The sequence below is a fragment of the Hibiscus syriacus genome, unplaced genomic scaffold (genome assembly GCF_006381635.1).
Source record: "Hibiscus syriacus cultivar Baekdansim isolate YM2019G1 unplaced genomic scaffold, ASM638163v2 tig00112293_pilon, whole genome shotgun sequence".
Classification (NCBI taxonomy): domain Eukaryota; kingdom Viridiplantae; phylum Streptophyta; class Magnoliopsida; order Malvales; family Malvaceae; genus Hibiscus; species Hibiscus syriacus.
Genome location: NW_024063296.1, coordinates 1,820,162 through 1,835,008, shown reverse-complemented (window position 1 = coordinate 1,835,008; position 14,847 = coordinate 1,820,162). Strand labels below are relative to the sequence as shown.

Here is a 14,847-nt window from a genome sequence, read left to right as displayed (position 1 = left end):
ACAAACTCTGCGATTAGGATGTCCTTGGGGGTGGTGTCTGTTTCCGAAAAATTGAGGGAGGGAAGACTACGGTGGTTTGGGCATGTCCTTAGGCGACTACCGTCGGATGCGATCAGGAGGGTAGAGTCGATTACAGTCGACGGTGCTAGAAGGAAAAGACGACCAAGGCGGAAGTGTGAAGACTGCTTGAGATCTGATTTGAGGGATTTAGCCCTTACAGAAGACATGACCTTTGATAGGAAAATATAGAGGCTAAAGACTAGGGTAGTCGAGTAGTGTGGGTCACATCTATATGGTGTATCATCTCTGTATTCTTTTAATGTCTTTGTAGTATTTTCCATGACTTCTACTTTTTATACGTTTCTGTTATTGGTATTTATGAAGGATTAGAACTGGGCTTGCTATCGTTGACTTTTGTGTATCATTCTCCTCATGTTTCCTCTTTTAAATTTAGCTGGGTCTTATGTTTCTGTCTATATGCAGAGATTTTTTCACATGGATTATTATGCAGGGATTAATTCTCGTTACAGACGCATATATGATTTTAATGACTGCATATGAATACTGTTTAGCTATGTATTTATGTATTTATTTATATATGCTTTGAATTTTATCTATATTTTTAATTTTCTGATTACCGGAGATCTTCACGAAAGCTACTCTCAACCTGACGTTGGGGTAGCCTACTACCCTACCTCCCCTTACCCCATACATATGAGAATTGGGTTTTGTTTTGTTGTTGTTGTATAATTGAAAAAGAAAATTGATCTCAGAAACAAAAGGCGAGAGAAGCGAGGAAGAAAAGGGAGATACCTGTCTTATTTGGACTGTTTGGTTTATTTGGTAAAAGATAGGTTTGAGTGTTCCAGAGTAGCCACCGGAATATTCCGCCGTTCGTCCCGACCGTGCCTGCCGGTGATCGGAATCTGATTATTTTTTGCTTTTTCTTGTTTTCGGTGTGTGCGAATCTTTTTATTCTTTTGTTTTCTGTAAGCGAAGATGGTGAACACTATGGTGGAGAGAGCTACGAGTGACTTGCTGATCGGGCCTGATTGTGCTCGGAATATCGAGATCTGCGACATGCTTAATCACGACCCTGGGCATGCGTTGCTTTGGATTCCAATTTTCTCCCATCTTCTAGGAAGTTGTTATTGCTCTTATAATTCAATTGATGATTGTGCTCAATTTGATTATAAAGAATTAATATGAAGATTGTGAATCTAGTGTGCTTTATTATTTCAGTGTTCGAATTGCTTTTTACTTTTAGCGTTTTTTTTTTTAATTTTCTCCTCTTGTTCTGCTAGTGATTGTAGATTTAAGAGAAGTTAAATGGTAGCTGTGTTTTTACAGCATGTAAATTTGTAGGGAGAGATTTGGTTCGGAAAAAAATATAATGGTCGATCAGTTTGTTTTGCTTTTTATTTCTTTGTTCGACGTGTAATTTCTTTCATCGATGTGTTTGATAAATAGAGCTTTTAAGTGAGATTTTGTTGATTGATAGAGAGCTTAACTCCATCTGAATTTGACCGGTTATAGAGCTAAGCTACTTTCTCAAAGTGAATGATTACTGGGTGGTTTTTGCTTTTAAGTTTTCCTTTCTCGAATTTGAACTGGATTTTAGCTAGCTTTACTTGAGCAGCGTGAGCGTCATGGTAATTATGTTTATACTGTTGTTTTTTGTAAATTATTTTTTATGGCTTTTGCTGGTTGCTTGTTAGTTGTTGTAACTTCCTTGAAAGTAGAATGGCCTAAAGGTTTAGTTTTCTGATTTTCTGGTTACTATTGACCTCTTCTTCTTTTTTTTCAATTTTAATTTGTCTCTATCCAGAGGAGAAACACTAGAAGGTGACTGGATTTATATTTTTTTAAGTTTGAATATTTTTTTCTTTCTTAACTAGTAGTGAAACGTTATGATTATTATCAGGCAAGCAAAAGATGTGAAAGGTATAAAAAAGAAGCTTGGAAGTAGAAATCCTAAAGTTCAACTTCTTGCACTAACTGTAAGCCGTCAAAACTTTTCACTGGTTTCCAGTAATGTCTAGATATAATGATCACTTTTGTTGCCTTTTTTGTCACCATTTTGTACGCTGAACTGAAATTGTTTAAATTTGGTTTACTTTCTACATTCTAGCTGCTAGAAACTATCATAAAAAAATGCAGGGACATTGTTCATATGCATGTTGCAGAGAAAGGTGTTCTTCATGAGATTGTTAGAATTCAAGAAGGTAGGGAGTCTCATTTTTTAGTTATTTTCTTCTTGTAAAACTTGTTCTCAGTTTTTGTACTGCTCACATGTAGCCTGACTTCAATGTTAAAGAGAAGATATTGACTCTGATTGACACTTGGCAAGAAGCTTTTGGAGGTGCTAGGGCAAGATATCCACAATATTATGTTGCAAGCCAAGAGTTATAGGTATGTTTGCTTAGGCCTCCCATCTCAAGTTGTGTGAGTCTATGAGAGTTGCTGCATTTCTTTCTATCTGCTATTCTTCATTTGTGACTTCCATTGTATTCAAAACATATTGACATGCGAAGAGTACTTCTACATAATGTGGCCTTCTCCTTTTTATTTTTCCTCTGAGTCAAATTGGTTTATTGTTGAGTGCCTTGGGGCAGTATTCCCGCCAAGATCTGAGAGGTCTGCACCTGTACTTACTCCTCCTCAAACACAGCCTTTGTCTTCTTATCCTCCAAATATGTGCAATTCTGATCAGCAAGACACAGCTGGGTCTTCTGCAGAGTCCGAGTTTCCATCCCTGAGGTATTTTTCCTCTCTGTTCTTCAGTTTTTTAGTGGTATAAAAGCATGGTTGTGTTTGTGTTTTGCATTATTCCTATTCAGTATTTTTCCTCTCTCCTTTCTGAAGTTTTTTAGAAATTGTGCTGCAATAAAAGGGTTATGCTGAAGGTTGGTGCCCATACTAAATTTTTTGTATCATTGTCTAATGAATAAATTATGGAGCAAACTGGAATATGTTTTTGATAATGACTTCATAAGAATAAGAACCCATTCTGTTTGTGAGTATAAATTTAGTATTTCTCTGTATTAAAATATTTGTCAAAGTTAACTCTTTATTCACTCCTTAATTTTATCTTTGAAGAGATTAAAGTGAGTTGTTGGGTGAAAAACTTCCTACTTGTTTTAACTTCAGTTTTGGTAACCATATCAGTGCTGTCACACCAATTATTATCCATGTCTCCTAGAAATAGAGCAATAGGGACTTCCACAGATTAGAGCAGTTATAATAGTGGAAACAATATGAGTGGCTTGTTCTATCACATTAATGGTAGTGAAATTACATTGCTATATATACTTGTAGTCTTTTTAATAGAAGTTTCATTTATCAGTTTGACAGAAATTCAGAATGCACGTGGTATTATGGATGTCCTTGCAGAAATGTTAAATGCAATAGATCCGGGAAACAAGGAGGTATTTGTTAACAATTTGATATGTATGAGAATGAAGGATATTTTTGATACTTGCTAAATCAATTGTGTTCTGGCAAGCACATGGTAGTGTAGTTTCCAAGGGACAAGTCTTTAATTGGATTTAAAGTGACTATCAAAGTTTTAATATAACTGGTATTTATGTAAAAAATGGTTGGCTGTGCTCAAATTCGTCAGATGGTGAACCGGTTTATCTGTGTAAACTTATGTTTTCTAGCTCTTATAATGAAAAATCTTTTCAAAAGTTTATATAATGTTTCAAGCTGCTAAATCTAAAGATACAATGCTGAGACATGCTGTTGTGGTTTCTTTAAGTTCATTTTCTATTTGCATATTAACTTGTCTTTCTTCTACTATTTCAGGGACTTAGGCAGGAGGTGATTGTTGACTTGGTGGAGCAGTGTCGGAATTACAAACAAAGAGTTGTGCATCTTGTTAATTCAACATCGTAAGAAAACATTCTTTTACGAAAACTTCCCTGGGACCCTTCATACTTTCTATAAGTTGATGTCTCGATGTTATTGTGTTTTTTCATGGTTGTGACATGCTTTTCTGCGTGGAACTCTCCTTTTAGTTTGTGGTCTTAGGGCATCTGTACTAGTATCATTTGTTAAAATACTTTACCAAAAAGAGGTAGTGAAATCATGTGTTCAGATCTAAGGTCTTCACTATTTTATTCAATTGTATTCTGATTTATTTATCAAAATCTTTTTCCTAACCAATGCCAATGAGTATCTTTTTGTGCATTTGTGTATAAATTTGTGTGATACTTTCACTTTTTATGGCATGTTTCATGTATGACTTGCTAACCTCTATGAACTTTTGTAAGAAATATTGTGAAATACTTTTTACATTTATGACACATTGACACGTATAACCTTTTGGTTATCTATTGTAGGGATGAGTCACTTCTATGTCAAGGTTTAGCATTGAATGATGATTTGCAGAGCTTACTAGCACGGCATGAAGCAATAGCTTCAGGAACTTCCTCTCAAGCAGTCAATCTTAAGCCCGAACCTGCAAAAGAACCTGCGAATGTTAATGGTCCACTAATTGATACTGGAGACGGTAGCAAGCAGTCTGAGGGCAAGTAATTAGGCATCTTTTAACTGGACTACATATGCAGGGATCTGGGATTAAAGTTTTTGCTGTTTGTATTTTTTTATTACAACAAATTTGTAGGAATATGCTTAGAATTGTAAGTTATGTTTGTTATATGCACTGCGTTATACTTTCCCTAAGCTTTACTTGTGATAACCATAGTCTTTTTGTCTGTATCTCGGAACTTGGTTACAAGTTTCTTTCATCTTTTTGAATCATTTGTTTTGAGAAATCCTTGGTACAATTTAGTTTCTGGTTTTTTTGAAATAAATTTCCTGATTGCAGGTGCTTGGCTATGTTGAAGTGGAAATCTTTTGGACTTTTTAGATCTAATGATTAGTAGTGTATTTACCTCTATCAGGAATGGCGGACTTACTTACCAAATGTTACGTTGCTAGGATTGACATTGAAATTCATTTAAATTTGGGTTTATCCTAAACCCTTCGTCTAATATTTCTGGTAGCTTGAGTTTTAATTAACAGGATTGTTTTTCACAGGTCCACTTCAAGCACTGTTGAAAATTAACCGTTTAATCAGTTACTGCTTCCTGCTCCTCCTGCAACTAATGGTTCAACTCCACCAGCTGCCAATCCCAAAATGGACTTACTTAGTGGCGACGACTTCAATTCACCGAAGGCAGATAATTCACTTGCCCTTGTTTCTTTGGGAGAACCACAACAAGCAACTCCTGCATCACATGAGAATGCCCTCGTTCTCTTCGACATGTTCTCCAATGGTAGCAACACCTCCAATTCCGTTAACACCCAGTCATCAGTTTGGCTGGACAACCCAACCCTTGGACTCCTCAAATTCAGCAGCAGCAGCAGAAGTTTCATGCAAATGGAACTGTACCAAACATGGGATCACCACAATATGAGCAACCATATGCTCAAGGCAGAGTTCCTGCCTGGAATGGTCAACTGGTTCAGCAGCAGCAGCAGCAGCCCCCCTCATCCGTCAATGGTTCATTTCTGACTACAATAGGTTTCTTATGCACAAGCATATCGATTTACTTTTGGCACGAATCCCTAGGGACAGACATTCTAGGCTTGGTTGGCACGTTGGCAGGCTGAATAAGTATATTCTGGCTTCCACTACATTTATTATCTTACGAATCTTTCTTTTTGCATGTGGAGAAGGTGCCCAGGGCAGTGGCTCACTTCCGCCGCCGCCCTGGGAAGCACAGGCAGCAGACTCTGCCCCACTTGCAGGTGCTCAGCATCCCTAGTCACTGGTTACTCAAGGACCTCATCATATGGAGGCGATCAGATGGCCGGTATGTACATTCAGCCAATCACAACAGCTGGTCATTTATCACGATTACCAACCACGTGGCTCCAGGAAACCAGTTTGCCGGCTATCAGCCACAGCCGGTCCAGGGACAGTATATGGGCATGCTTCCACGGAAAATGCCAGATGGGTTCAATGAATCCTCAGCAAGTGCCGGCGGACCAGATGGGTTCAATATATACACAGCAAATGCCAGTGGCAGGCCAGATGGGTTCGATGTATCCTCAGCAGATGTATGGCAATCTAATGGGAGTGTATGGCTACAGTCAGCAACCGTATATCGATCAGCAAATGTATAGGCTATCCATCAGAGATGACAATGCCTTGAGAAACTCTTCCTACCAGGTCCCCACTCCATCGTATGTTCCGCCGAGTAAGCCTTCGAAACCCAAGGATAAGCTGTTGGGAGACCTTGTTAACATGGCAAAAATTAAATCAACAAAACCCACTCCTGGAAGAGCTGGAAGCATGTAAAGCTGGATTTAGTTTTTACATACTTTTTTGGTGGCTAGCTTGTTTCTTTCTCTTTTCCCATTTTCTTAAATATTTTTCATATTCTTCGATGTTTTTCTCTGTAGAGAAAATGGAAAGATCGCACTTTCTGGTTAGGTTGTGTTTTTATGGTTTCGATTCTCTAGTTTTTACGTAACACTTTAATTTTTCGATGTATATGTTGAATTTCTTTTAATTCTAATTTATGAGTAGTTTACACATTCTTTTATTCTTTATTTTTTGCTAAAATTATTGGTGTGTTCAACACAAGTATTAAAAAATTTAGTTGCATGGGAAAAGCCTACAGTTATTTTTTTAAAAGGTATCCCATTATCATTTTAATTATTTATTTAGTATAATTTTTTAATGATTTGATAAATAGGTTGTCAACTCTTTATTTTAATGTATACATGTAAATTTCTAAATCTAAAATGATAATAATATTTATTTTAGCTACAGAGATTTCTTAATGAATATATATTAATTATTATGTTTGTGACTTTAATCCAAAAGATCCGGTTTGGTTGGATTCATTCAAACTGATAACTAAGTAGAGGTTTTATGAATTCAAATAGCTTGGACCTAACCTATATATGTGAACGTGTATTATCTTTACCACCACCAAATAATGCTGTGCAAGATGCAAAAAAAAGCCATGTCATCATTGGAATAAATAGAAAAAGTTACTCGAAATGGGTAATTTGACAGTAGAGGACCAACTTCCCTATGTTTTTTTACTTTCTTTTTCTATTTTTAAAATTTGAAAATAATATATATATATATATATATATATATCTTTTTTTAAGCTTAATACACTTTTAACTGCCTAAACTATATCTTAAATTGACTTTTGACATATAAAGAATTCTTCATTAAAAATAAGTGTCTAATGTTTTATTCATTATATTTTTAGATGTCTACCGTTAAAAAAATCATTAAGTGACACATGTTACGTCTAGATTTTTAAAATATATATTTAAATTGCAGTTTTTTTTAAAATAAAAAAATATAAACATGACGTGTGTCACTTAACAGTTTTTTTAACAGTAGACACCTAAAAGTGTAACAAGAAAATATTAGACACTTATTTTTAACAAAATATTCTTTAAGCACCTAAAATCAATTTATAAGTATAGTTTATGCACATAAAAATGTTAAAACAGTGACAAATATCTTATTTATTTATCTTTTAAATTTTAAATAAATATATTATCATAAAATAAATAACTTTATTTTAAATATTCACACGAATATGTCAATGAATGCTTGTTTTGAGAGACTGGATCATTATTTTTTATATTTTAAATTTATTTCATTTTTTCTCCACTTTCCACCATTGCTAAATGACATTGCTTTGTAAGCATCGATTAATATTTCCACAACTGATATTTTAAAATCAAGACTCCAACTACCATGAAAAAGATATACACCATTTCCCATTTTTAAAAATTAAAAGAATGAAAATGGAATGTATTTTGCTGATTTTCTATTATAGAATAAAATTATATTATTATTTATCGGTTGATCTAATAGGATGAATTATAAGATGTTAGATCTCTTTAAGAAGGTCATTCTTAAATTTTTGTCTTATTAATGAATAAAAGTGGATTGAAAATATCGTTCTTATCATGAACCTTTGCAATACTTGATCTAGAAATTATCAGTGAAAAGACAAATGATAATATTATATAGGGACAAATGTACATTGAGAGTGGGAGCGGCTCTTACCCTTTTAAAATTTTTGGTTTAATAGTATTTTAAGACATATCAATTTAAACTTGAGTAAATTAGACTTCTATTACCTCCGATTTTAAGATTAAATACCTAATAAGTCTATTATTTTGAACTTAGGTAATTTGTCTTTCTGGGTGATGATCTAGATTTTTTATTAGGATGAACATAGCTGTGTTAACAACATAAAACTTTTGTATGAGACGAACATAATAAAATTTTAATATAATCACAATTAATAAAATAAATTATTAAAAATTCAAAATTTAAGGTGTACACAGAAGTTGGTCCCCCTAGTATTTTGTCATAGTTCCATGCCTAAGACTATAACGAGAGATGTTAGGTATGACTTATAAATATACCGGTAAAGAGGACAATGATGGAGTGGAGTGAGCGAACCAAACATCATCTGTCCTTACAAAGAAAGTCTCGTAGTAGGGGTTACGATTATGTAGGTTGGGGGTGTAGGGGCGCAGCCCGCGGTACGGTACAAGGTTATTTTTGTAAATGTGTACCAAGATTTATTTATTATAAAAGGAGATGTAACCAAAACCTATGAGATATTGAATAAAAATTCTAGTGCGCCTAGGACACCGAGGACGTAAGCACATTGTTGAACCTCGCTAAAATTCTTGTGTTCTTTCCGTTTTCTTTACCCAATTATTCAACAATTGGTATCAGATGTCAGGAGCCAAATTCGAAGTTGCGAAATTCGATGGTCAGGGTAACTTCGGATTATGGCAAACAAGGGTGAAGGATCTGTTGGTGCAACAAGGGATCCTGAAGGCTTTGCGACCTACAAGCCAGTGTCGATGGAGGAGAAGATTGTGAAAATTAACAGCGAGCGGAAGGAACCATACGATTATGTTTGGCAGACGAGGTAATGTATCACGTCATGCATCTGTCCTCTCCAGATAAATTTGGAAGAAGTTGGAAAGTCAATTTATGTCCAAATCCTTAACGACTAAACTGTATCTAAAGCAGCGGCTGTATGGGTTGAAGAAGCAGGATGATCATGATTTGGCGCAACACGTGAATGTCTTTAATCAAATCGTTTTGATTTGGCTCAGCTTGATGTGAAATTGAGAATGAAGACAAAGCGATGATTATGTTGTGTTCGTTGCCTCCCTCTTACGAACGCATGGTGACTACTCTTACATATGGGAAAGAGACTATCAAAGTTGAGGAGATTACTACAACCTTGTTGGCTCACAACCAGCGAAAGAAGAGTGCAGGGGAAAACTCTCAAGATGATAGCTTATATGTTAAGGATAATCGAGACCGTGGACGAAAGCCAGAGAATGCAGGGTCTGGGAAGCAGAATTTCAGATTCAAATCTATGGATAAGAAGATAATTCAATGTTACAAGTGCAAGGAGGCGGGACATATGAAGTGAGACTGTCGAAGTTGAAAAAACAGATGATGAGAAGCGTGATGACTCATCCAAGTCTGTGAATTGGTCGAGGATGACAATTATGATTGTAGTGAGGGTGATATGCTCTCTATTTCAATGACTCAATTGACGGATGCTTGGATTCTTGATTCTGGATGTTCTTATCACATCACGCCAAATAGGGAATGGTTTTCGACATACAGATCGGTTAATTCTGGTTCTGTTTATTTGGGTGATGATCGATGTTGCAATATGGTTGGTATTGGTGATGTCAGAATTCAGGTGTATGATAGTTTTGTTCGAACGTTGTGTGGTGTTCGGCATATCCCAGATTTGAAGAAGAATTTGATTTTTTGGGCACTTTGCACAAGAATAGTTTTATCCCTAAGACTGATGAGGATAGGGAAACCATTCGGATTGTTAAAGGAGCTTTGAATGTGATGAAAGGAAAGATGACTGCAGGGAATATTTACAGATTGTTAGGGAGTACCGTTGTAGGTGGAGTTCATTCTGTTGAGTCCTGTGATGATACTACAAACTGTGGCATATACGTCTTGCCATTAGTGAACGTGGTATGGTTGAATTACATAAAAGAAATATGTTACATGGTGTTAAAAGCTGTAAGCTCGATTTTTGCAAGTATTTTGTTATTGGTAAACAAACTAAAGTTCATTTCAAGACTGAAAACCACACAATTGAAGGGATTCTTGATTATGCACATTCTGATGTATGGGGCCTTCCACGACATCTTTGGGTGGATCTAGGTATTATGTTACTTTTATTGACGATTTTTCACGTAAAGTTTGGGTGTATTTTTTGAAATAGAAGTCAGACGTTTTTGAGAAGTTCAAGCTGTGGAAAGCTGAGGTAGAAAACCAAACAGGACGAAAAATCAAGTGTTTGCGGTCTGACAATGTACAGAGTACACAGATTCATAGTTTCTAAACTTCTGTAACGAGCATGGGATTAATAGATATTTTACAGTGCACAAGACACCACAACAGAATGGTGTTGCGGAACGGATGAATAGGTCATTGAATAAAAGAGCCAGATGTTTACGGTTGAATGTGGGGCTTCCCAAACACATCTGGGATGAGGTTGTTAAAATGGAGTGTTATCTTATCAATAGATCGCCAAGGGCATCATTGGTTGGGAAAGTTGCAGAAGAGGTATGGATTGGTCATGATGTTATTTTTTATCACTTACGGATTTTTGGGGTTCCTAATTATGTGCTTTTACCTGCTGATGAGAGATTCAAACTTGATGCAAAATCGAAGGAGTTCATTTTTATGGGTTTCAAGACATGTGTCAAAGGATTCAAGTTCTAGGATCCAGTTGCGAAGAAAATTGCGATCAGTAGAGATGCAGTTTTTGATGAACAATCCATGTTGCAACAGAAGAAAGACACGACAGTGGTAGATTTCGAGCAGTTTCCAGTTAAGAAAATATAAACTTCTCAACTGACTTCTGGTGGTTCCGCTACGGTTAATTTGCAGGATTATAGTCTCGCCAGAGATAGGGTGAGATGGACGAATATAAAGCCTCCAAATAGATTGGGTTTTGAAGACTTGTCTCTTTTGCACTTATTGTTAGTAGTGATGATCCAGCTACTTTTCATGATGTTGTTAGTCAGGAAAATGACAAGTGGATGGATCATGGTTGAGGAGATGGAGTCTTTGAATCATAATCGTACATGGGAGTTAGTTTGCCTTCCTGAGTGTAAGAAGCCTATTGGTTGCATATGGGTGTATAAGAAGAAACCAACAGTAATAAAAAAGAGGGGAGAAGTTCAAGGCTCGTTTGGTAGCAAAGGGTTTTTCACAGCAGAAAGGAGTTGATTATGATGAAATTTTTTCTCATGTGGTCAGTCACACTTCAATCTGAGCAGTACTTGCATTGGCGGCTAGTTGGGATTTGCATTTAGAGCAGATGGATGTTAAAACTTCTTTTTTTCATGGTGATTTAGAGGAATAGATCTACATGTAGCAGCATGAAGGTTTCACTCAACCTGGAAACAAGCATTTAGTTTGCAGATTGAAGAAATCTTTGTACTGGTTGAAACAGTCTCCGAGACAATGGTACAAACGATTTGACTCCTATATGATCAAGATTGACTACAAGTGAGTATGATTGTTGTGTCTATGTTAAGAGCCTTGATGATGGTTCTTTTATTTTTTTTATTACTGTATGTTGATGATATGTTAATTGCTGCGAAGAACATGGATGATGTTATCGGTTTAAAAACGTTATTGAGTCAGGAATTTGATATGAAATATTTAGGTGCCGCAAAGAAAATTCTTGGAATGGAAATTTGCAGGGACATAGACTCAAGGAAACTGTGGCTATCTCAACGGGGTTATGTTGAGAAAATGCTAGAAAGGTTTAAGATGAGCAGCAAAACCATTGAGCACTCCATTGGCGAATCACTTTAAGCTTCCATCAGAACAGTGCCCTAAGACAAATAAGGAAGTTGAAGATATGGCAAAGGTTCCGTATTTTAATGTTGTTAGCTGCTTGATGTATGCAATGGTATGTACTCGTTCTGATTTAGCTCATGATGTTAGTCAAGTTTGTAAGTGCATATCTAAACCTGGTAAGCAATATTGGGAAGCAGTCAAGTGGATCTTTAGGTACTTAAAGGGTACTATTGGACATGGAATTGTTTTTGGTAGTCAGGGGATAATCCTTTGGTTGTAGGATATGTGGATTCAGACTATGCGGGTGACTTGGATAATAGAAGATCTACGACAAGGTATGTCTTTACTTTTGGTGGAAGGCCTATTTGTTGGAAGTCTACTGTTCAATATGTTGTGGCATTATAAACAACTGAAGCTAAATACATGGCAGCGGCTGAAGCTGCAAAAGAAGTTTTATGGCTTATTGGTTTAGTGAAGGAGTTGGGTGTTCAGCAAGGTGGAGTTCAGTTGCTTTGTGACAATCAAAGTACTATTTAATTGGCTAAAAATCATGTATATCGTGCCAAAACTAAGCATATTGATGTAAGGTTTCACAAGATCATAGAGTTGGTTGCATCTGGAGCGATTTTATTTCAGAAGGTACATACTAATGAGAATGCCGTTGTTATGTTCACCAAGCCAGTTACGACAGACAAGTTCATGCATTGCTTGGACTTTTTGAATGTTTCGAGTTTTTAAAGAAGTAAGGTAACCCAACCCACATTGAATGTTTCCTAAGGGGCATGATATTCGCCAAAGTGGAGATTTGTTAGGTATGACTCATAATATATATCGGTAAAGAGGATAGAGGATGGAGCGGAGTGAGCGAAGCGAACATCATCTGTCCTTACAAAGAAAGTCTCGTAGTGGGGGTTACGATTATATGGGTTGTGGGTACGGGGGCGCAGTCCCGCGGTACGGTACAGGGTTATTTTTGTAAATATGTATCAGAATTTATTTATTATAAAAGGAGATGTAGCCAAAACCTATGAGATATTGAATAAGAATTCTAGCACCGCCTAGGGCACCGAGGATGTAAGCACATTGCTGATCCTCTTTAAAATTCTTGTGTTCTTTCCGTTTTCTTTACCCGATTATTCAACAGAGAAGTGCTAGGATTTTAGTTTTGGTAATTGGAATCTCAAATATGTAAAAGGAGATTACAAGAAATAATGAAAAATATTTAATAGACCAAAGTAATTGAAACCATCTTTAAACCACTCCATTTGCTTAAGGTTTATATTTAAACACATCATTTTTTTAATTTAATTAGTACAAGCGAGTTCGTTTAAACTTAAACATCAACTGTCTTATTTGGTGCGTATTATTAATTAGGGTTTAAGGATTTAATTGTAAATAAGGATATTTGATTTCTTTTGAATTTAGAAATAAAATTTAAAAGTTTTACACTAGATTTTATCAATCACATTTCATATAATTTATAATAAAAAAAATCGTACTTGAATTTAACGAAATTTATAATAATTTCGTAAAAGAAAACCCAAAACTACTGAAAGTATTATTATTAATCACAAAAGCAGATTATACGGACGCATGCATGCAGAAAAAAGACAAACTCGCTGGAATTGGCAGAAAGCTATAAACTAAGCTTTCTGGTTTAGTCAAAACTATACCCAGATCTAATACCTGTATTGTACGCATTATACGTACAAGAGATTTGGAATAAAAATGAGTATATATATACTACACACACATATATACATATATACAAATATAATACAGTTGTTTTTGGAGAATTATTTATTTATTTATAATATTTGAGAGTGATAAACTGTTCTTGAGCACAGAAGAAAGTTCTGGGTTTTATGATTACCTTACAAGCTCTGCTATTTCCCTTTTGTGTATCACCTAATCTTCTAGCTCATCTTACTAGGAGTGAGTAATCAATCGAAGGAGTAAAAACGATTAAGTTAGTTAATTGAGTAGTCTTATTTTATAACTCAAATTTCATTTGATTTTTTTTCTGAATTGAATTAAATCTATAAAATTATGAGTCAATTCAAGTTTCTAACATCTAGTTGAATCGAAAAATTTGATTTTTCCAAATAAAGTTGAATTTTACTCACCCATATATCTTACCTAGATTTTATATTCGAATGGTCTTTTAAATCGAGATTAAAACAGCATTTCTGCAGGGTTTTGTGTGACTTTCACCCAAAGTTTCTGCAGAAAAGAAACTATCAGATTCACCAAAATATCTTTATGAGGGGAATTTAAGGTTGACACCCTTAATATACGATTAAAAAAAGTGTTACCGGTTTTATTATTTAAAACAATAACAAAATCGATAAAAAATTATTAAAAATTATTATTTTTACCTCAAACATCAATATTTTTTAACATTTATGTAAATTACCTTCTTCTTAGTCAAACTTGGCTTTGGCCTGGGAAAGGCAGCAATGATTTGGGAACTCAGGTCATAAAAAATATCATTTCTTTTGAGTTTTATTTTACTTTTTACTGTATAATTTTCTGTTAGGTCTAGATATAATAATGAGCAAGATTGCTCGAGTTTTTAATACATCCAAATTAAAAATAATATTTTTTCTATCCATCGTTCGATTCAATTTGAATTTAAAAAAGATTCATCCAACTCAATTCTAAAGATAAAAATTTTGTATGGATGAATACAAATAAAATTTTAGCATGGACATCATTAATAAAATAAAAAATTAACCTAAACAAATTCGAATTCCGCATTCCCCGGTGGGCATTTGCCCACCCTAAAATACACTTACATGGGAATCAAATGACCATCTCTGATTGAAACTATGGCTGTAGGTGTAATGGCAGAAAACATTATAAAAGGAGGGCCCTCTACACAGGGAAGGGATGAATGATGCATCCCTTTCTTTGTTTCAGTCAATAGAGTCACCCAACAAATCTTGGAATTTTTATGTCCCCAAATTCAACACATT

General features: G+C 35.2%; 1 pseudogene; it reads left to right on the top strand.

Annotated features, from left to right (window-relative positions):
* Nucleotides 1–763: 763 nt before the first annotated feature.
* The window catches only part of LOC120177660, a 30,506-nt pseudogene continuing 16,422 nt past the window's right edge, over nucleotides 764–14,847 (top strand).